This window comes from Diabrotica virgifera, chromosome 7 (genome assembly GCF_917563875.1).
Source record: "Diabrotica virgifera virgifera chromosome 7, PGI_DIABVI_V3a".
Taxonomy (NCBI): domain Eukaryota; kingdom Metazoa; phylum Arthropoda; class Insecta; order Coleoptera; family Chrysomelidae; genus Diabrotica; species Diabrotica virgifera.
Window position 1 is genome coordinate 95,563,652 of NC_065449.1, and position 22,615 is coordinate 95,586,266.

The 22,615-nt window shown below is 30.7% G+C and overlaps 2 long non-coding RNA genes across 2 annotated transcripts; both read left to right on the forward strand.

Moving 5' to 3' along the window:
- The first annotated feature begins 8,750 nt into the window (after window positions 1-8,750).
- Window positions 8,751-14,253, forward strand: LOC126887855 (uncharacterized). The gene is made up of 2 exons (XR_007699239.1): window positions 8,751-9,722; window positions 13,920-14,253. It is a non-coding gene; the product is annotated as an uncharacterized LOC126887855 (long non-coding RNA).
- Window positions 14,254-19,925: 5,672 nt separating this feature from the next.
- On the forward strand, window positions 19,926-21,713 carry LOC126887854 (uncharacterized). The gene is made up of 2 exons (XR_007699238.1): window positions 19,926-20,309; window positions 21,431-21,713. It is a non-coding gene; the product is annotated as an uncharacterized LOC126887854 (long non-coding RNA).
- The last annotated feature ends 902 nt before the right edge of the window (window positions 21,714-22,615 follow it).

Here is a 22,615-nt window from a genome sequence, read left to right on the forward strand (position 1 = left end):
GAACTGCAAAAAAGCCACTAATTTCCATTTTCCCACCCCCTTATATGCATTTTCCAATCAAAATTTTTAGGTTGTCATGAACATGAAAGACTCAACCTCACCTCAACAAATAATAATAAACAAAAAGCTCTACAGCCAAGGTTGCCAGGTCAAAAAACTAAAAATCACCAGACAATTGCTTAAAAAGTTGCCAGATTTTGCTAAAAATCACCAGATTGTTATGAGTATGCGCAGTAACGAAAAATGTGTTGCTGCACATAATTTTGCGCATGCGCATACGCGTAACCATTCGAGAACGGTAATGTGAAGGGTTGGAACAAACCTAATAAAACAATAATTAGAATACAAATGAAACGATTTTTTTTATAATGTAAAATGTAGGTGTTCATTTTTATAAAAGGTACTGATAATCCCGACATTGTAGATTATTTAAAACTGAACGTTTTATGTCTTAAACTTGGCCTGACAGACGATCCTCGTCGAGCGGGGTGTTATACAAAATTGTTTTGTTGGAAACCTAGTAATTTTTGCTCATGCTAATAAATTTTTAATACAAATTAAAATTGAAAAAATAGTTCCTAAGAACCTTTGAGATTTTAGTTTATTAGATGATCAAACCAACACAAAACGTGACAAAACTACAAAATATGAAGAACAGTAATCACTTAAAACTCTACAGCTGACACAAGAAAGATAAAACTGCTAAATTGATATGTTGATATTAACATTAACTGAACTGGTTTGTTTATAAAACCAAGACATAAATTATTGGAAGCGCATGAACACTTGCAAGAGTAGCGTAAACTTCGGGAAATCCCCGGTTGAGCACCACAGAGGCGGATCATTTTATATTACAAAATTAGACTTTTTGTATTATATGAAAATTAGGCAATTCTTAATAACGAATAAAAAAACATATAATCGTACTTTTTAAATAAAAAAATATAATATAGATAAGGTCAAAAAATCACCAGATATTAAGCTTTTTAAAAAAGTTTTCACCATATCACCAAATGGGTTAGAAAATCACCAAATCTGGTGAATTTTCACCAGACCTGGCAACCTTGTCTACAGCTCTACTTCCACTTCCCGCCAAATGGACACAGGTTGGTGACACTGAATTCACGCCAAATAAATGAAAAAATAGAACAATTTTCTTTTTCGTCAATTTCTTCACGTGAAGTTTATAACGAACAAACATAGATGTCAAAGTGTGCTTTTACACGTCAAATTTGGCCTTGAATAACTTGGTCAATTTCTTGTCCAATTTATTGTTGATGTAAAGTGCACTTTACATCAACAATAAATTGAACAATAAATTGACCAAGTTATTCAAGGCCAAATTTGACGTGTTCTCAAAGCACAATTTGACATCCAAGTTTGTTCGTTATTAACTTGACGCCAATATATTCGTGAATTTCTTGAAAGCAAAATTTTCTTGTCCTCAAAAAAATTGAAGGAACTTGGAATAAATGTTGTAAAAATGTCAATATTTTCAGTAGTACCAATGCAATGATTTTTTTATTAGAAGCTTTTGAATGTCGTTTGTTTCTTTGTTTGAGTAAAGTGTTTGATTTGAAACAGAATAGAATAGAACAGATTAATAAAATAAATAAAATAGAGAGATAGATTAGAATAGATATATAGTATAAAATAAACTGAAATAGAATAGAGTAGAATATAATAGAATAGATGTAATATATATGTAGATACTTACTAATAAAGTATTTGATTTAAAACAGAATAGAGTAGAATGTAACAGATTAAATGAAATATATAGATAGATTAGAATAGATATATAGTATAGAATAAAGTAAAATATAATATAATAGGTGAAATGATTGTGAAAAGCAATAGTTTTAAGTACCTAGGATCGGTATTACAGAGTAATGGAGAAATAGATGGAGATGCATGCAGTAGAATTAGGGCTGGATGGATGAAGTGGAAAGAAGCGAGTGGTGTGTTGTGACAGAAAAATTCCAATGAAGCTGAAGGGAAAATTCTATAAAACAGCCACAAGACCGGCTATGATGCGCGGAACTGAATGTTGGGCAGTGAAAAAGAAAGCGGAACAACGAATGCATGTGGTGGAAATGAGAATGCTTAGATGGATGAGTGGAGTGACAAAGAAGGATAAAATTAGATATGAGTATATTAGGGGAAGTCTAGGTGTGGCACCAATTGATGCCAAAATGAGAGAGCATAGGTTAAGATGGTTTGGTCATGTTCAACATCGAGACCCAATACGAAGAATAGCTGAAGTGCAGATTCCTGGAAGGAGTAGGAGAGGAAGACCAAAGAAGACGATAAGGCAGGACATGTTGGTAAAGGGGATTAACATTGATATGACTCAAGATAGAATTGTGTGGAGAAATGCAATTAGGGAAGCCGACACTGCATAGGGATAAGGCAAAGAGAATGATGATGATGATAATAGGTGTAATGTGTAGATACTTATATAGAATAGGTTTGAAATAGAGTAGAATATAATAGAATAAAGATACTATATACCTACATCCCTAATAGCACAAGGATGTCCTTCACAGACTTTAGGGAGGTCCGTTTTCGTCCAAGGAACGTCCTATTTTGGTCCAAATGTCGCGCTACCGAATGTCTGTTGGACGTCCACTTAAGGTCCGAAGGGACGTACATTGGACCTTAATCGGACGTCCTAGGGGACGTAAATTGGACCTTAACAGGACGTCCTATTTTGGTCCAAATGCCACGTTGCCAAACGTCCAATGGACGTCCATCTAACGTCCGAGGGGACGTTCAGTGAATGTCAATTGGACCTTCATAGGATGTCCCAGTTTGGTCCAATGTCTTGCTGCCGAACGTCCATCTAACGTCCTGAGAGGACCTCCGGTGGACGTCTAGCATCGATATTTAGACCTGTGGAGAATGTATGGTGGGAAATAAAAAATATATTTTTAAGGAACTTATATTACATCTTATATTAAATTACAATTATTGGATATTACATTATTTACATTAAATTACAATACACTTCTCCAAGAAATTAACGCACCACCTTAAAAATAGGGCATTTTTGATGTCTCGAATTTTCTAAACCTGTTGTCTCATCTGAGTGATTTTTTTATAATATAGCCTAGGCTATAGGTTACATCCTTAAGCTTGTCATGCACTGGTAGCTATACTGTAATATATGTATATTATATCATATCGCTCTCTATAGTAATGAGTGAGCCTGCAGACAGGGAACTAATGGTTCCGTATGTGCAGGCTCACTCATTACTATAGAGAGCGACGTGATATAATATATATTACAGTATAGCTCCCCGTGCATGACAAGCATAAGGCAGTAACCTATAGCCTCAGGCTATATTATTATAAAAAAATCACTTAGATGGGACAACAGGTTTAGGAAATTCGAGACATCAAAAATGCCCAATTTTTAAGGTGGTGCGTAATGCACTGTATATATAGGTAAACTTATATACAGGCTGTAACAAAAATAAAATTTTTGTGTTTATTTAGTTGGCTATCTATTATAGTGTACAATCATCTAGAATATTTTGAACAAACTAAAAACATGAATATATCATCGAAAAAATAATAAAAAGGTCTTAAAATGCTTGGTTAGATATTAAGATCTAGTTAAAAAGAAACCAAAAACTGTATATTTTCTACAGAACGTAGATTATGAATTTTTAAGCCAGCTAATCCCATTTATTATACAGGGTGTCCCGAAAAGATTGGTCGTAAATTAAATCACATATTCTGGGACCAAAAATAATTTGAATGAACCTAACTTACCTTAGTACAAATATGCACACAAAAAAAGTTACAGCCCTTTGAAGATACAAAATGAAAATTCGATTTTTTCGAATATATCGAAAACTATTAAAGATTTTTTATTGAAAATGGACATGAAGCAATATTATTGCAGTAACATCTTAAAGAAAAATTATAGTGAAATTTGTGCACCCCATAAAAATTTTATGGGGGTTTTGTTCCCTTTAACCCCCCCAAACTTTTGGGTACGTTCCAATTAAATTATTTCTGCGGTACCATTAGTTAAACACTGTGTTTTTAAAACTTTTTTACCTCTTTCTATTTTTTCGATAAAGCTCTTTTTATCAAGATATGGCTTCTTTTTAAAATGGTTCAAAATATACCTAAAAATGTAAATCATAAATAAATTTTCATATTATTAGTCTCTACAATCGTACTTAACCATATACAAATATGTGGTGGATTTGACAAATATTCAAAATATCACGATAAAAACTGACTTCAAAAAAGTACTAAGAGGCAAAAAAGTTTTAAAAACATTGTGTTTAATAGTACCACAATAATAATTCAATTGTAACTTACACAAAAGTTTGTGGGGGGGGGGGTTTTAAACGAACAAAACCCCCATAAAATTTGTATGGGGTGTCGGGTGTCCAAATTTCACTATACAGTGGAACCTCGAGTGAAATCTCGATTATCTGTCTCTCTATTAACTGTTAACCATTTTGTAAGAGAGACTAAAAACTTTTTTTACAGTCACCTCCTGTTTTCATATGATATTTTTTGACATGTTTTGTAGTAAATTCAATTATCTATTTACTACAAAACATGTCAAAATTTACATGTGAAAACAGATGACCCTAAAAATGGTTTTTCGTCTCCTACAAAATTCATGAAAAAGCAGATAGGAGGTATTGTCACATCACCGACGATATACCAGAAGTATATGTGGCCATACCAAATAATACATCCTTGATAAATATAAACATTTTTATTGCACAAAATATATATATTTCTATATATATATATATATATATATATATATATATATATATATATATATATATATATATATATATATATTTTTTTTTTTTTCCATAATCATCACTACGATGATGATTCATTTGTATTGAATTGTACATTGCAATTCTCTGATGTTTGGGAAAAAGGGCTTAAGTCAGAATTGCACATCGATAATGTTTTGATGATTTCTGGACCAGAAAAATCGGCTCTTTTTATTGGTACATACAGTTTAAGTCTGCAACACTTTTTTTATGGTCCAGAAATCATCAAAACATTATTGATGTGCAATTCTGACTTCAGCCCTTTTTGCCAAACATCAGAGAATTACAATCTGGTCATAACTGACAAATGAGCAATTTTAATTTAACCTAAATTACTACTGTTCCTTAAAATGAAGAGCTTACCCTATAGCGTCTCTTATCTAATCTAACAAGATCGTGCACTATTCTAACATACACAGGCACACAAGCACTACGCTCTGCTTTTCACTATCACCTATCACTCAAACTAGTTCAAAAGGCTTTGTCCTCTTCAATCTTCTAGTTTGTCCAGTAGTAGATATCGAGGAGCTGGATTTCCTCAATATTCTCATACTTATGAAGTTGTTGTTGCTCATGACCTCCTGCTATCTTCTTGATGACTATATTATCCAGGTTCCATTCCTAGGTCTTGATATTTGTTTATAAAGTAATATCTTATTATGCATCGACAATGTGGAGTTTCTTCCAACTAGTCAATACACTTTTTATAGGTATCTTTCTTTTGCCTTTCATAGCCACAACAAGGCTATAATACGTTTCCTTCCTGGTTTTTTTGTAGACCACTTTCAGCTGATTCTAAAAAATTAAAATGAATGGTAATTTTTCTATTCTTTACAATTAAAAATCAAAAGAAATAGGAAATAGGTACTACTATTTACAGGTAATAATATGCATAAATAATTCGTTTCCTAAAGAATACAGAAAATTGAAAACGTTTTTATAATACTTACATAATTGTTTAAACAAAAGAGACCCAGCCAGAGCAAAACTAACAGACAGAACTGCAAAAAAGCCACTAATTTCCATTTTCCCACCCCCTTATCTTATATGCATTTTCCAATCAAAATTTTTAGGTTGTCATGAACATGAAAGACTCAACCTCAACAAATAATAATAAACAAAAAGCTCTACAGCTCTACTTCCACTTCCCGCCAAATGGACACAGGTTGGTGACACTGAATTCACGCCAAATAAATGAAAAAATAGAACAATTTTCTTTTTCGTCAATTTCTTCACGTGAAGTTTATAACGAACAAACTTAGATGTCAAAGTGTGCTTTTACACGTCAAATTTGGCCTTGAATAACTTGGTCAATTTCTTGTCCAATTTATTGTTGATGTAAAGTGGACTTAAAGATGATACAAGAAAATGCATAGTGTCATACATAGAGGTATATATTGACATAGAGAGAGTGTCATTCGGAGCGAAGTGACGACACCATCTTTTTTCTTTGGATTAGTGCTACTTCACTCTTACACATAGTAAAGCTGCGACAGTATGATAAACGTCATTTTTAAGTTAGGAGAAGTACGAAGTTAGCTGATGTCTTTGCTGTTATTTTTATTTAGTCACTGACGTCACTGTTTACATTGACATTTATTTGTAAATGTTTTTAGACGAATATTCTGTTTGGTTCATAGATTAGGGGGTGAGGTAGATAGGGAACTCTATAGGCCAAATTGGTCCCATATTCCAACGCCGTCGATATTTTTGGAAGCCAACTAAGCCTTTACAGTTGGAAGATTTCTGTAACGATTTGGAAGATCTCTGTAACATTTTGGGAAGATATCTGTACCGTTTTGGAAGCTTCGCTATTCATACCAAATTCTATAATGTGCACGTTATTAATTTTTAGTTTTTGCAATAAAAATATTTTTATTACAGAAACCATAAAAATAAAAATAATTATTGCAAAAACAAAAAATTAATAACATACACAAACATAGAATTTAGCATGAGCAGCGATTATATTTAAAAAATGATAAGTATGTATGTAAGAACAATAATGAAACCAACAAATGACAGTAATAATTATTATTTATATAAATTTTGACATGAATTCATTGTTTTCATAAAATGTAAAATAATTGTCTTTCTACCTTAGGAATTATTAACATTACCTGGAAACAACTAGGCACAGTTGAGGGAAGAAAAATAATTTATACACTGTAAAAATGTCTATTAATAACTAAAATATGAAACATTCACTTCACTAATCACTTGGGTACGGGATAAAAACTTAATACACAAATATTGTATAAAATTGATATAAAACGCATACACAACACAACAATTACAAAATGACGCACTCAATTCAATACAAGACAACGTTGCCGTATTTTATTTAGGAAATATATTGCATGCTTGGCTAAAATCTACTAAATCAAGAATTAAAACTTTATTAACTTATTTGAATATAATTTAGGTTTTTTTATAATAAAAACAGCAGCTAACTTAACTAGAAATAAATAAGTATAACGTGAATGTAAAAAAACCAAACTTTTTTTATATTTTAACAGGGAAACAAAATGACCTAGGTACTTAATTAATTTTTATCAGTTTTATATTTAATATTTTTATATAATATTTTGTCATCCATTGATTTTAACATATGCATGTCTGGATCAAATTTGGTACAATTCCCAACCTCATTCATACCTTCTTTGACAAATAATCATGAAAATACATTTTTTTCTACAACCGTGTTAAAAATGCAATTTTTAGCACTCCATACGAGCGTTAAAAATGTTACTTCAAGGAACTAGTGCTTTAAAAATTTTAAGGCACTGCAGTTCGTATTGACCGCAATACGGCAATTTGATGTAATGTCAAAAAAATATAAAAATGGAATGTCAGTCAAGTTCAAGTAAAAGTTTTTGTAGATATTGTCCTGTAATTACGTTTGTAGAAAAAATATTGTGTGATATGCGTGTTAAAAAGTACATGTTTAAGGCACTCATGTGAATTTGCAGAACTCGCTTCGCTCATTCTGCAAACTGTGTACTCACATGCGTGCTTTAAACGTGTACTTTTAACACTTATATCATAAATAACTATTTATTCAAAAGTTTATTGCGATCATCAGTTGTAATACGATTAAAACCGGAAAAAAATCTTTCTCATTTTACGTTAATAGAAACGGGTAAACACATTATTTTTGCAAAGTTACATTTTACATACATATTTTAGTTTTCCGTGGTTAGCTTAATTTTAATAGCTTCACCGAACCGAATGTCAAAACTCTTCGTTATATAAATATTATCCGAAACACTACTGCACTGCTGCTTGAAACAAGAAAGTTTGGTATCAGACTCCAGTTTCATTTCTCTAATCTCTGTATTCATACCTACGTCCTGAATCTTATTTTCAGTAATGACATTAGGAAATTGTAACAAGATGTGAAAAATGTAAATACTATTAAAGAGTTAATTTCATTTTAGTCATAATGCATATAGCACAGAAAATGTTGATATACAGTGATGAGCGCGCTAATAACCGGCAAAATAGCTCAAAAGATGGAAAACATAATACATTGCGAAACAAAAAGAGATGAAACTAGTGGAGGTGGAAATTATCGTTAAGGCCGCGTCCCACGATCAAATAATTTGATCAAACTGGTTTGAGCAAACTGAAAGTGACAGTTAGTGACGTCACATCCTGAGTGTTCATTGTGGATAATAATGAAAAATTTTAATTTTAAATAAAGTACAAACAAGTTAGACAACTCAATACAAAAAATTTGATCAAACTAGACTGATAGTGAGAGCACAGATTTTTAGAATTTCAAAAAAACTGCAATTGTGACGTCACTTTGACGTACTTCTTCAAGTACGTCAGGTTTGCTCAAACTGTTTGATCAAATTATTTGATGGTGAGACGCGGCCTTTATAAACGTCTAAAATACCATTACATTACATAGTTTCACACCTTTAGACGTATCAGAGGTATGACAACTGTCACTGTGAGAGTAGAATTTTATAAAATACTCCTGTCACAGACGTCTACAGGTGGAAAACTATGTAATGTAATGTTAATTAATACGTTTATAACGATAATTTCCACCTCCACTAGTTTCATCTCTTTTTGTTTCGCAATGTATTATGTTTTCCATCTTTTGAGCTTTTTTGCCGGTTATTAGCGTGCTCATCACTGTATACCAAAAACCTACTAAAAAATATTGCTTACTAGAATTAAAAAAAAATATATCAAAAATCTATCCAAAAAGTAGAAATCTGCTGAATGTGGCAACGCTGTTACAAAATAAACACCACTGTCCAACTCAAAATTCAATTGTCAAATATTCTTCTTCTTTTCAATTAGCCTTGTACCACATATATTAGCGATCTACATTATGTGTCGCCATCTCTAATTCCGGAAGCTCACTATCCGCTGGGAGGGTTGACATGGTGGGGATACGCATGTCGATCGTCCTTCTCATGGTGGCGAAAATTGGAAGCTCCGTCCCACAAATTAGCGTTGCCAGAGTTCGTACAATTGTACCAATTTGAAACAAATAACAACCAAACTTGTGATACTAAAGTATCTAAAGTAAAAATCTAAAATTTTGTGATATAAGAAATTTGCTTCAAATAACATTAAATGACGTTTTTTTAAGTTTTTGTACAAAATGTGTTGGTTTAGTACATTTTGTGTCAATATTCCAGTGCATGAGTGAATTTATAAAAATTTCTCTGGCAACACCGTCACCTGCCGTGTACTGCTGGCTTCTGGCTTATCAAAATATTCCGTTAATTTTTTTAAAATGCCACATCACGGTTCTTGTGTCGTTTTTGACTGTCATTTTACATGGAGAAACAGTGGAATGAAATTCTTTCGCTTTCCTACATCCAAATATAGGCAGGATCAAAGAAAAAAATGGATTAATGCTATTCGAAGACAAAAGTATGTTAACCTCACTTTTATACTTTTATCTATAATTATTAAATTAAATCATCATCGGTGAGCACTAGCACTACCAGCCCATGGAGGGCCATGGTCGCCCGTTAGGGTTTCTAGGCTACTAGGCTCTAAAGTTTTGCAAGGCAAAGGCCAGCTACACGCATAACACTTCAAAAGTTCTATAAACGTTATTTATCTAACATAATATATTACTTTCTTTATTCTTTTTTAAGGAGGTCTTTTCGGCGTTATGTGTATTGCTTGCTTGACTACTACAGTTGCCCATGTTTTCCTTTCTTTTGCATTTTTTCCCATTCTCATATTTCTAGGTCTTTCAAATCCTAGTGAATACCATCAATCCATCTCTTTCTAGGCCTACTTCTCGGTCTCTTCCCGTTTATTATTTTCTAAGTACTTTTTGTATTTTTGTTATCATGTACTTTGTCTTTGAGACATTAACTTCTAGCCTATAGTCTGTGCCGCTTCTTTAAAACATGTATAAATTTTTTCTATGTCTTTTAATGCGATTATGTGAACAACTGATTATGTCTATATCATCTGCCTAAGTAACGACTTGATTGAACTTTGTAAATATTGTACCTCTCCTATCTATAGGAGTTTTCCTGATTACTTGTTCCAACGCAAGGTTAAAAAGTATTGTTGACAGCACATCCCCTTGTGTTAGACCTTCATTAATGTTAAATTCATCGGAAAGTTGATTTCGGATCCTTACTTTTGCCTTGGTGTTGGCTAGGCATAGTTTTACTAATCTGATTAGTTTTTTTTAACACATTTACCTCTTGCATTTAGCTATATAATTCCTTTCTAATTACTGAGTCATATGCTTGTTTAAAAGTGATTATGTAGTTCAGTATTCCTCTTGTAGAATTCTTCCAGCATTTGCCTTACTGTAAATATTTGATGTATAGTTGACCTGCCTTTTCTGAATCCTTCTTGATAATCCCCTGTTGTTTGGTCCATTATACTATTTAGTCTTTCTTCCAATATTTTGTATCAAACGTTTAGTAGTGATGTTCCCTAGTGATTATTGCAATCTAACTTATCTCCCTTCTTATTTATAGGGCATATCACTGCAACTTTCCATTGTTCCGGCATTATTTCTGTGGTCCATATCTTTTTTCATTTTTAAAACATGTACATTCTAAATGGCAACTCAAGAGGAGTTCTAATTTTTAGTCTATTTATTTGTGTAGAGTTGTCCATATCTCTAGTATTAACTTTGATATTTCACTCTATATTCTATGTCCTCCATATTTTAATATTTCTACTGTTATTGTATCGCATCCTGGGACCTTGATATTTTTCATTTTTTTATTACATCTTGTATTTTGGTCTTAGTGCATATTGGTCTACTTCAGCCTCTCCGACTAATCTTAGCTCTTCTAGTTGTTATCTTAGTTGTCTATCCAACAGTTCTTTGAAATGTTCTCTCCTTCATTTTAGCACTGCTTTTTTGTCTGCTATTAGGTCACCATTTTTGTCTTTGTATAATTTTGTTCTTGGTTGGAAACCTTTTTTTTTTCAAGATTTACTTCCTTATAGAATAGTTTTATTTCATGTTTTGTTCATGTTCTTCTAGTCTTTCAATTTTTTCTATATTTTGTTTCCTCTTTTTAAATTGTAGATGTCTTTTTAATTGTCGTCCTCTTGTAATATATTCTTTGGTTTCTTCTGTACTGTTCTGGTACATCTGGTACTGTCTATTTTGCCATTTTCTTAATTGGTTCATAACTTTTTAACCACACTGTATATTTATTTTATATTTGGCACGCAAATATCGTTTAGGGTGTACAATAAATTAAATTATTTACAATTGTAAAAATCCAAGTCCGGATTAAAAAACATTGGAAAAATATTCCAACCCAAAAACAACACCCTGTACATTAAATTTTTTTAGAATAGATTTTGCATTTGAAAAGAGGATAAAAAACTAAATTTAGTGGTATACTTTGAATTTTTGGCAAAATGATTTTTCTGGTCAAATTTTGAATTTAAATTCTGAAATTATGTGAATTTCGAGAGCTCCAAGTAGAAGAAAATTGAAATACAGCTTAGAACTTGTCAACCGCACTGTATATTCATTTTATATTTAACACGCGAATATTCTTTGTGGTGTCCAGTCAATTAATTTATTTACAAATAAAAAATCCAGGTCCGGATTAAAAAATATTGTATAAATGTTCCGACCCAAAAAAAAAACACCCTGTACATTAAATTTTTTTAAAATGGATTTTGCATTTGAAAAGAGGCTGAAAAACTAAATTTAATGGTATACTTTGAATTTTCGGCAAAATAATTTTTCTGGTAAAATTTTTAATTTGAATTTTGAAATTATGTGAATTGCGAAGCTCAAAGTAAAAAAAAAATAAAATATGATTTAATTTTAATTAATACCATTATTTAATCTAAATTGGTAAAATATTAACATTTTGACACATAACAATAATTTTTGATGGTGGTAATTTTGAATAAGTACTTTAGTTTTAAATAGTTATGCTGCACATTTTCTCTGTTTTGTTATAATTTTTAGATACTTTGTTGATTAAAGTGATGTATTCTTTATTGACTCTTTATTATTTATTCATTATTTAAAGATGAATATTCGCCATAAACTATTTGTCACAGATAATAAAAAAACACTGAAATGTTTTAACATTTTACCAATTTAGATTAAATAATGGTATTAATTAAAATTAAGTCGCATTTTAATTTTTTCCACTTAGAGCTTCCCAATTGACATAATTTCAGAATTCAAATTCAAAATTTTATCAGAAAAATCATTTTGCCGAAAATTTAAAGTATACCACTAAATTTAGTTTTTCATCCTCTTATCAAATGCAAAATCCATTTTAAAAAAATTTAATATACAGGGTGTTTTTTTGGGTCGGAACATTTTTGCAATATTTTTTAATCCGGACCTGGATTTTTTATAATTGTAAATAAAATAATTGATTCAACACCTAAAAGAATATTCGCGTGTTAAATATAAAATAAATATACAGTGCGGTTAACAAGTTGTAAGTTGTATTAAATTTTTTTTTGTACTTGAGCTCTCGCAATTCACATAATTTCAGAATTCAAATTCAAAATTTGACCAGAAAAATCATTTTGCCAAAAATTCAAAGTATACCACTGAATTTAGTTTTTCATTCTCTTTTCAACTAAAAAATTTATTTAAAAAAAAATTAATCTACTAATTTAATCTAATTTAAGTCGATTTTGGGTCGTAACATTTTTCTAATATTTTTTAATCCGGGCCTGGATTTTTTACATTTGTAAATAAATTAATTTATTGTACACCTTAAATTATATTTGCCTGCCAAATATCAAATAAATATACAGTGTGGTTAAAAAGTTATGAACCAATTAAGAAAATGGCAAAATAGATAAAACACCCAGTATCTTTGTTATTAATGGAGTAAGACCCATTAAGTATGGTATTTTTGAGACCGCCTAAGTGTCCCCTTTCTACAGTTAACGTATGTTACTTTCCCAATGAAACACCCTGTATAAGCATATAGTAAAATCACATAAGCAATGCAGTAGATGTAAACATAAGTTGACAGCAATGTCGTCATCAGCAATGAATGAGAACTAGATCATATTTCCGTTCAATTTTTGAATAGAAGTTATTTATTTGTAAAATCACGTAAATTATTCATTAATGTAATTAATTTTTTTCACTATCTATGTATTCAGTGATTAGATTAATTTATATACTATACAATAAAAACTAATAATCGAGAAAAGAAAAGATGATAAAAATATTTTAATAATATACCGTTATTGTGGAACGAGTAGATACATTTTAAACATCTTTAACAACTTAAATCATTGTTTACATGCACTGCATTGTTAATTATAAGCTAGCTTTCATACTGACCAGGTAAAATAATGTAGAATTTTGGATATATAATCATTACATCTGGTACTTTACTTAGTTGCTTCATTTCAAGCCCATTATTTAGCTAATTGAAAATTCGTTTTAACTTTGCAATATGTGTTGACACATCATCTTCAACATTCCACAATAAAGAAATGAAATCTGAGCAAAGTTTGAACAACTGATCTTTCGATGAGGCTTCAAACTGTTGCTTCAGAGTGAAATAAATAAATAAAAGACAATAAAGTGATTTAAAAGTAGGTAAAATAAAAGTATATTTCTTTTTATTTTTTCAGAATATAAAGGCCATAAAATTTGGAAAAGAACAAAGAAGAGTCCAAATCATTGGTTAATGATATGTTTTATAGGGACTATATCATATATTTTAATGAAAGAAAAAAAATGAGTACTGAACACAAAGCACAATTATTACAACCAAATTCAAGGCAACTTATAATTAATAAAAAGGAAGGTGTGCCACCTAGTGATCTGGATGCCTTCAGAATCGATCATATATGATGTCGGTATTGAAGAATGCTGCGAACACAATATAAAATGATTAAAAACATTTTATTTGAATAAATAAGTATATACCATTTTTATGTGGAAATAAAGCACTTTACAATTACATTTTTTGTTTATTTTATGTATCTAAACATATACATATTATTGAAGATAGCAAAAATAGAAATTTATTATTTTTATTTTCCCGATTACATGCATAAAATACTTTTGATTTTAAACTGTTACTTGAAACTAATTAACTATATAGCTCATTGAATTAATTCATTCACTCATTTTGATTCTACAATATTTACTTCCATAATGAATGATAAAAAGAAAAATCAAAGAAGTGACTCTAATTATGTTACTGAACCCAATTGGGTTGCAAATTCCTAAGTGGATGTGGTTACCCATATTAAAAGAGTAAATCAATAGAAAGAAAATATGTACCATGATTAGTAAGTCAATAACATATCAAGGATACCTAATTTATATTTTAAAATAACATACATATAAAATCAGACTTTGGTGTTAATTTTGAGAGTAAACTAAATGTAAGATCAAATATGGGCCATTCAACGAATATATGACTCTCTTGGATTATCTCAACAACGAATATTTTACTGTGCGACATAAGTACGAAAGTAAATGGCTCTAGTAATTATTCCCATAAACAACAATGTAATTTTCAATTTACTTTCGTTCTTCATATTTTGTACAGTAAAATATTCGTAATCGAGATAATCCAAGAGAGTTGTATATTCATAGAATGACCCATACTTTCGGGATGGTATAATGGAGTTTTTTCTAGTGATTTACTGTGGGACCACTAACATGAGAATGTTGCTGTAATCATTGCATGTGTTTTTTAAAGTCAAATCATATGCTATGATTTTTCTGACATGTATTCTTCCTTTAGCAATTATTGGTTTGGTGTAAATTGAGCAGTTGTTAAAAGAGGTGGTCTATTTTTTGAACTTACACCTGAAGGAACCAAATGGGAAACCAAAAATCATTTATCAGCAATTATTAAATCACCTGACACCATCTGCTGTAATATACATACTAAATTTTTTACTATCTTGTCAAATAGTGAACCTTACTTGCATAAGTAACTACTCCATTGGGAGCCACTCCAATTAGACATTTTAAAGTATTTATATGATTATATGAGCTATATGTTACTCTATCTGTTTTTCCAATTTTTTGGTTAGTTACAATAGATTTTTGTGCAGTCTAAAATTATTCTACAATTTATAAAATTTTTGAATCATGTTGGCATGCAATAAGTTATTTTTATTCCTGCTGTGAATATCCTTTCATAATATTTTGAAATAATATTTCATGTAGCATGTTTAAACCAGGTTCAGTAGGATGAAATCCTCATTGAAATTTTAAATATAATGCCTAAATCTTCATTCACAAGATTTAGTTTCAATTTCATCAATGTAAATAGAAACGGATCAATTTTAGGTACATTGACCACAGCTCAATCTTGATAACAATTAATTGACATCAGTCTAAACTCATTATAAACACATAAATACATATTTGTATGATAAACCTTGTGTTTTGTACATTTTTTGTTAATGTTTGTTATTTACTTAATGTTCCTAGTTTGTATGATTAAAATTTTTAAATTTACTTTAGGTTAGGTTATAAATCTCCTGTGATTAATGTTTACAATGTATTTTAATTGGGTGATTGCCCGTTGATAAATAAATAAATAAACCAGTATAGTTCGTCCACTCTAACTTTTCCCATGCGTCACGACTTATTTTCAAACAAATTAAGTCAAAACCTAAAGTGAACCGTATGCTGATGTGTGTAGTATATAGTATAAATAATATACAAAATGTATATACACATCGACGTTCGTTTCACTTTAGGTTTCAACTTAATTTGTTTGAAAATTAAGTCAAAACAGAAAAGTTGTGCCGCATGGGAAAAGTTAGAGCGGACAAACTATATAAAGCACAATTTTTTTCATCACTACTTTCAATACATCTAAATGAAAAACAAGAAGACAACTACTTTGCAATATTTACTGCTTCTTGAAGTACTTTGACATTCTACAAAAAGTCATTTTCAGCTTCCATAGTTGCAACCAAAGGAGTAGAAACTGAGTAGCTTCATTGGCAGTGCCGGGTTTACTTTTTTCTTCACTTCTCACTGGAGAAGTAGGTGGATTTGCAACAAGAGGTAATGGGTCCTGGTAAAGGCCTCCTGGAAAGTACTGACTAATGTTTCATTTTTCACATTTTGAATTTGATTTCTACAAAATTTCAATACATTGTCGTGATCATATTGATGATGAGATATTGAATTCATTTCCAAGTGCCAACATTGGACCAAGAAACAAATTCAACATAACACAGCGAGCCTGAGAGACCTTTATGGGTTCTTGTATTCTGCTCCTCTGCATCAGTAAAGTAAAAAGGAATGAAATTCGGTATAAACACTTTATTTTCTCATTTTATTATGGTCACAATTCAAGATCTACATTTTAGAACTAATAAAGTTATTTTATATAAAAATAGTTTGTCTCTGTTTATAGGCAAGCTATAGATTTTAATAAGAAATTTAGCTTGTGGTCTGACGGCTTCTTCCGGTGCTGTCCTGGGTTATTTACACCCCAAGATCTTCTTCAGAGGGTGTCAGATGGTATGTCCAAAAAGAGACAATATGGTCACCTGTGGAACTGTAGAAATGTTGACAATTGCTCTTGCAAGTAGGCAATGGTGAATTAACCCAGCCTGAGAGACTTGCTCACCCCTAGAGAATGACATTCGGGTGATACAATTCATTATGGCCTTAAGATTTTCATTGGATAGTTGCGTAGGGAACTGTTACTTTTTCTACGCTTCTCATTGGATGGTTGCCTGGGGAACTGTTAATTTTCTATAATACTCATATTTGAAATAGGGCCATGCCCTTCTCCTGGGTGCCTAAAAGAGAAATTCAGATGTAGAGAACACACAGCATAAATTTATGAAGGGCCCCTACCACCCAAGCCAACAAAACCTTAATATACCCTGTAGGCAGTACAGAAAAATTTACAGGTTACTTTTGAACTAAAAGTTATAACAAATATTTTAATTGAAACACCCCTTAATCAGAAAATAAACTTTTCTGTTAAATTAATTGAATTCCAAATATTTCTATAAAATTAAAAAATTTTTAAACCAATAAATGAAACTTGAGAAATTATTATTTAACATAACTGCTGATATATCAATAAATTAGCATTAACAGAAAATAAATACCCCACAAATATTTTCTTTACCTAATTGGATAAATGAAATTATCAGTAGTAATTGCACAAAAGCTCTAAAATTATTGAATTTTTCCCGAGTGACACTTTGACAGTTTTAATTTCACAAGCCAAAGGCGAGTGAAATTGTGTCACAAGGGCAAAAATTCTATATTAATTTTAGAGTTCGAGTGCAATTTGTTGCGATTATTTCATGAATAAAACTGTTCAAAACCAAAATTTTATTGTAATTTATTTATGTAAGTACAAATTAGTACAATTAAACACAAAGTTTTTATGAATATTTGACGATTGAAAGTTATAACTTTTATCTATCTATCTATAATTTTTAAACCATTAATTGTCATTAATGTCCGTAGCAACGAAGGGCATCTCTGACGTAATATACTTAACAACGGGCAATTATCAAAAATTATCAATTTAATTCAAATTTCTGTAGTTTTCTATTGGTCAGAATCTCCTATGAATGAAATAATCAAACAAATATACAGTAGAACCCCGATTATCCGTGCTCCTCGGGACCAGACCTCGGCACGGATAATTGAAAAGCACGGATAATCCGAACATGCATTACTTATGTAGAATAGATACATATGTATGTACGAGTATATATGTAACTACCATAAAAAGATAACAGAAAAAATAAATCTTTCATTATGAGTCATTTTCTCGGCGTATAGAGGTTCTGTTGAGTGATTTACAGTGACAATATTTTGATAAAAACTCAAAAATACAATTTTTGTAATAAAAAATCATAGCACGGATAATCCGCAGCCCGGATAATCCATACACAGATACTCGGGGTTCTACTGTATTATGCAAATGAGTTAGTCAATTAACAAAAATGTGAACAGAGAATTAAGCAATAAAATCAGAAAACCTACTTACCAACTAGGTTTGTTTAGGTTTCACTTGGCAGAGCCTATACAAATGAACCTGAGTGAGACCAGCACATAACATCGTATTTATATGAGCAAAAGAAATTACCTGAAGGTCAATATTAACAGATAAAGAAGTAGGTATTTCTATTAAGACAAAATTACAAAAAATTAAGCACTTAATAAATATGTTTTGGAATAAAATATCTAAAGAGAATGACTGTTTTACTGGAAATAATTTATAATGAAAATGGCAAGCTAAAATAGTATTTTCTCAATAAATACTATACTAAATTTACAATCAAGATGCAGTAAAAATAAACAAACCAAGACACGTTAAATGCTACAAGGAGCACTTGTGAATTATAATTTACAATGTATAAACTTTGGAAATAATGATTTGGGATTTACAGTGTATATACATTGTAAATTATGATTCAGGAGTGCTCTTATTAGCAGCATTTAACGTGTCTTGGTTTGTTTATTTTTACTGCATCTTAATTGTAAATTTAGTATATTTGAGATAATGGAAATAAATTTTGGAATTTCAATCGGGCATCACTATCTACATCATAAAATTGAGAATTTATGAACTAGGCGGACAAAGAAAATATAAATGGACCAACAAATATATTATCATACTAAAATGAAAATCAACTCAGCGAAATGAGAGGACCTCTATATGCAGAATGGGTCCTTGAAAATAAATTCTAGAAAGTAGATTTGCCCTCTACAGCATTGTAACAGATATTTCAACACAGATATTCAAGTAAAATGACTTACTTTACTCATTTAATTTGGATGTAAAAGTTGATTGTCTGTCAAAAAACCTTTGGCTTTGTTGTGCACAAAAATTGTTGGTCAGAATTCACAAAGTGGCAAGAGCAAACCAACAAAGAATAGACAGATTCTTTCCGTGTGTGAATCATATAAAATGATAAATTCAATTCTTCCTCTTCACTATATTTTCTTACCTTAGTAATGAAATTCTTCTTTGCAACCAGATCTTTTGGAACAACAAAGAATCTACATATCCCTCTTTCACAATATTTTGTACAATCCGGGACAAAGCACATTACCATTTTTATTATACAAAATAGAATAGTTCACCAGTTTGTAAACTTTGCTTGGTGAATATCACTAAAAAACTATATTTCATAGAAATTTAAGACCGAATTATGGTGGTATTATGTTAAAAACACTATACTTAAGCAGAAAAAGCTGCAGAGGAAGCAACATTTCAACTTTATAGGAATTAAAAAGGCTTTGAGATTGAGCAAATTCTGGCTTTGCAACTTTTGTTTACATTTACGAAGTCCTTGACAGTCGTAACCTCACATTACGGCTGTTAACCTAAAAATCTCTTCGTAAGTTTGTATATCGAAATTATATTTATGTATTATATCAGACAATTTCTACTATATATAGTATTTATATAAAATTTCTTATGATGTACTGATACAATTGTACAAAATTAATAGTAATATTTCAAATAATCTCTTGTTTTTGGAATTCACCCATAAGGAATACACATAAGATCGTCCCACAAACAGCCACAGTGTACCACGTGACCATGTGTCAAAGTTAACGCTCCCAGCGAATATATATGGAACCAATTTTTTCCATTGAGTTCGCAGCCCATGGTTTGGTTTTGTTTTTTATTGTTAATTGTGCAGCGAAATTGTGATAGTAAATTAAATATAAAGTTGTTTATAGCCTACAGAACTGAATTATCCCATAGTAATTATCAGTTTGTGTCAATTTGTTTGTGTGTAAAAAAGAAAAAACACTTTTCCTTGTGTTTGACCGACTTGTAGCAAGGGCTTTCTTGAGAAGCCTGTAAATTGCGGGAATAGGACAGACAGGGATAAAATCCTCACTTTTTACTGTTCCCAAGGCTATACATTTCCCCCATGCAATACATTTAAATGAATTTTATCCAAACAAAGGCAGGAACATTGGATAAAAGCAATAAAGAGAACAGACCACAAATTAAAATATGACAGTATGCAGTAAACATTTAATAAGTGGTAAGTTTAAAGTAATTCAACTAAGTAATAAGTTCTTAAAATGTCTACAATAATAATATATATGTACTTACCAATTCGGTTCTAGTTTAGAACAAGGGTTATGTAAAGAAAATCATGCTTTACCATGTAAGATATAGTGTATTACAATATGGTTAAATGCAAAGCTTAATAATGCCTTAATGCATATAGCCTGCCTAAACTGTCCTTAAATCTTCTTCTTCTAATGACACTACAACCATTTGTAAATCTTTGCCTGCTTAACAGCATTCTTCTATTCTGCCCTGTCGGCTACTTTCCTGCACCACTGCCTGATATTCATAGTTTTAAGATCCTTCTCTACATCGTCTATCCATCTGTTACAGGGCCTTCCTCTTGTTATATTTCCTTGGGGCTTCCCATCTCTGACATCACAGCTCGATTATCTGACATTTTTTCTAAGCGACCAAGAAAGTTTAGTCTTTGAGACTTTACAAATCTAACAATATCTGCGCTCTGCATTAGTTCATTCAGCTTGTGGTTCATTTTAATTCTCCATGAACCATCTCTACAATGTGTTGGTCCAAATATGTTCCTTAGTATTTTACGCTCAAATATTCTCAGTTGATTTTCATTAGTGGTTGAGATGGTCCACATTTCACATCCATATGTGACCACTGGTGTAATTACTGTTTTGTAGATTCTAAGCTTATACTCACGATTCAGTAACAGTAACTTACTTTTCATTACGTCTTTGTATGCATAAAAACACTTCTTATTACCGATAAGAATCCGTTGTTATATTTCTTGACAGGTGTTGTTGTCATTTTTTATGATTGAGTCTAGGTAGGGAAAAGTGGAGGCATATTCGTAGGTATGGTTGTCTACCTTCAGATTCTCATGTGGATTTGACTTTGTGCACTCCATTTATGTATTTTTTTTTACTTTCATTAATATATAGACCAAACATAGCAACTTCCTGTTTCAGCTCTATAGCTTTTTCGCTTAATACATTTTTGTTGTGGCTTATTATGGCAATTGTCCTTAAATAATGTTAAAATACTCTTGTGATATTTTGTCATATTTGTATGATATTTTTATGGTATACAATTTAGAGTTTTTATTTATGTATTTGTTGTTTTTAGGAATAAACACCAGCTATTTTAAATGTAGGAAAAGGAGAAACTGCTGGAACCTAATTTTACACAAATGTTTTTGACTATTGAAGATTTGGATAAACAACAGAAGTTACTTTGGGCTATAGCTATGTGCAGATTTATTTCCTTGTGGATTACTATGTTTATTCTTTTTAACTATACTTCCTATATTGTTTGTGAGATTAATATTATATTTAATTGATTATATTAATATTTTGTAATAATAATCAATGCTTTGGTTTAACAAAATAGACAACTTAGAATAGAACAATGCTTTATTGTCATGGAAAATTGTACAATTTATACACAAAACTTACAGAGTCATAAAAAACAATAATAAACACAATAAAACAATAATAAACTAAAACAATAACAAAAAAATGTTAGGATATAAAGAGACTAACGCTCATAATCCTCATAATCGTATTGAAGGTTTTTATATCCTCTTTAAATCCTAACATTTACACAATGTGCTCATACCAGCAACAAGTTTTTATACTTGTGTAATATGAGTCCTATTTGAGAGTACCAGTAGTAATGCAATAGGTCTATAATTGCAGGCATTAGATTTTTCACCACCCTTATGAAGAGGAATAATGATGGCTGTCTTTAGGCAGCTCTAGAAATTTACCTTTCTGAAGGGGCTATCCTAGTGTAAAAGTATGAAATTCATATACTTTTTTGGGAATTTCTAAAATAAAAAGTACTGTACCAATTATTTTGAAAATTTGCATGAACATTTGTTATAAAAAGTACATGTGAAACAATTTTCATAAAAAAATATTGAAAATTAAATGATTTATTCGCCATCTACTAGCACTGTGAAAATAAAAACATAGCTCCACTGCTGCAGTGATTGGGAATAAAAGAGATCCTGAAACATAAAATATCAAAGTTATTATTGAAATATAGGTTATTTTCTATACCATCAAATAGGGATTTTTTTAATCGGATAAAAAATGTCAATTTGGAGGTTTTTGAAACTGAAAATGTTCTAGCTAATTTAAAAAAATTTCAACACTTCGTCATTTTTCCAAAAATCCTAATTGATGGTATAGGAAATAACTTATATTTCAATAATCAATATGTATTTGCAATTTTATAATTCAGGATCTCTATTACTCCCAATCGCTGCAGCAGTGGAGCCATGTTTTTTATTTTCACTGTGCCAGT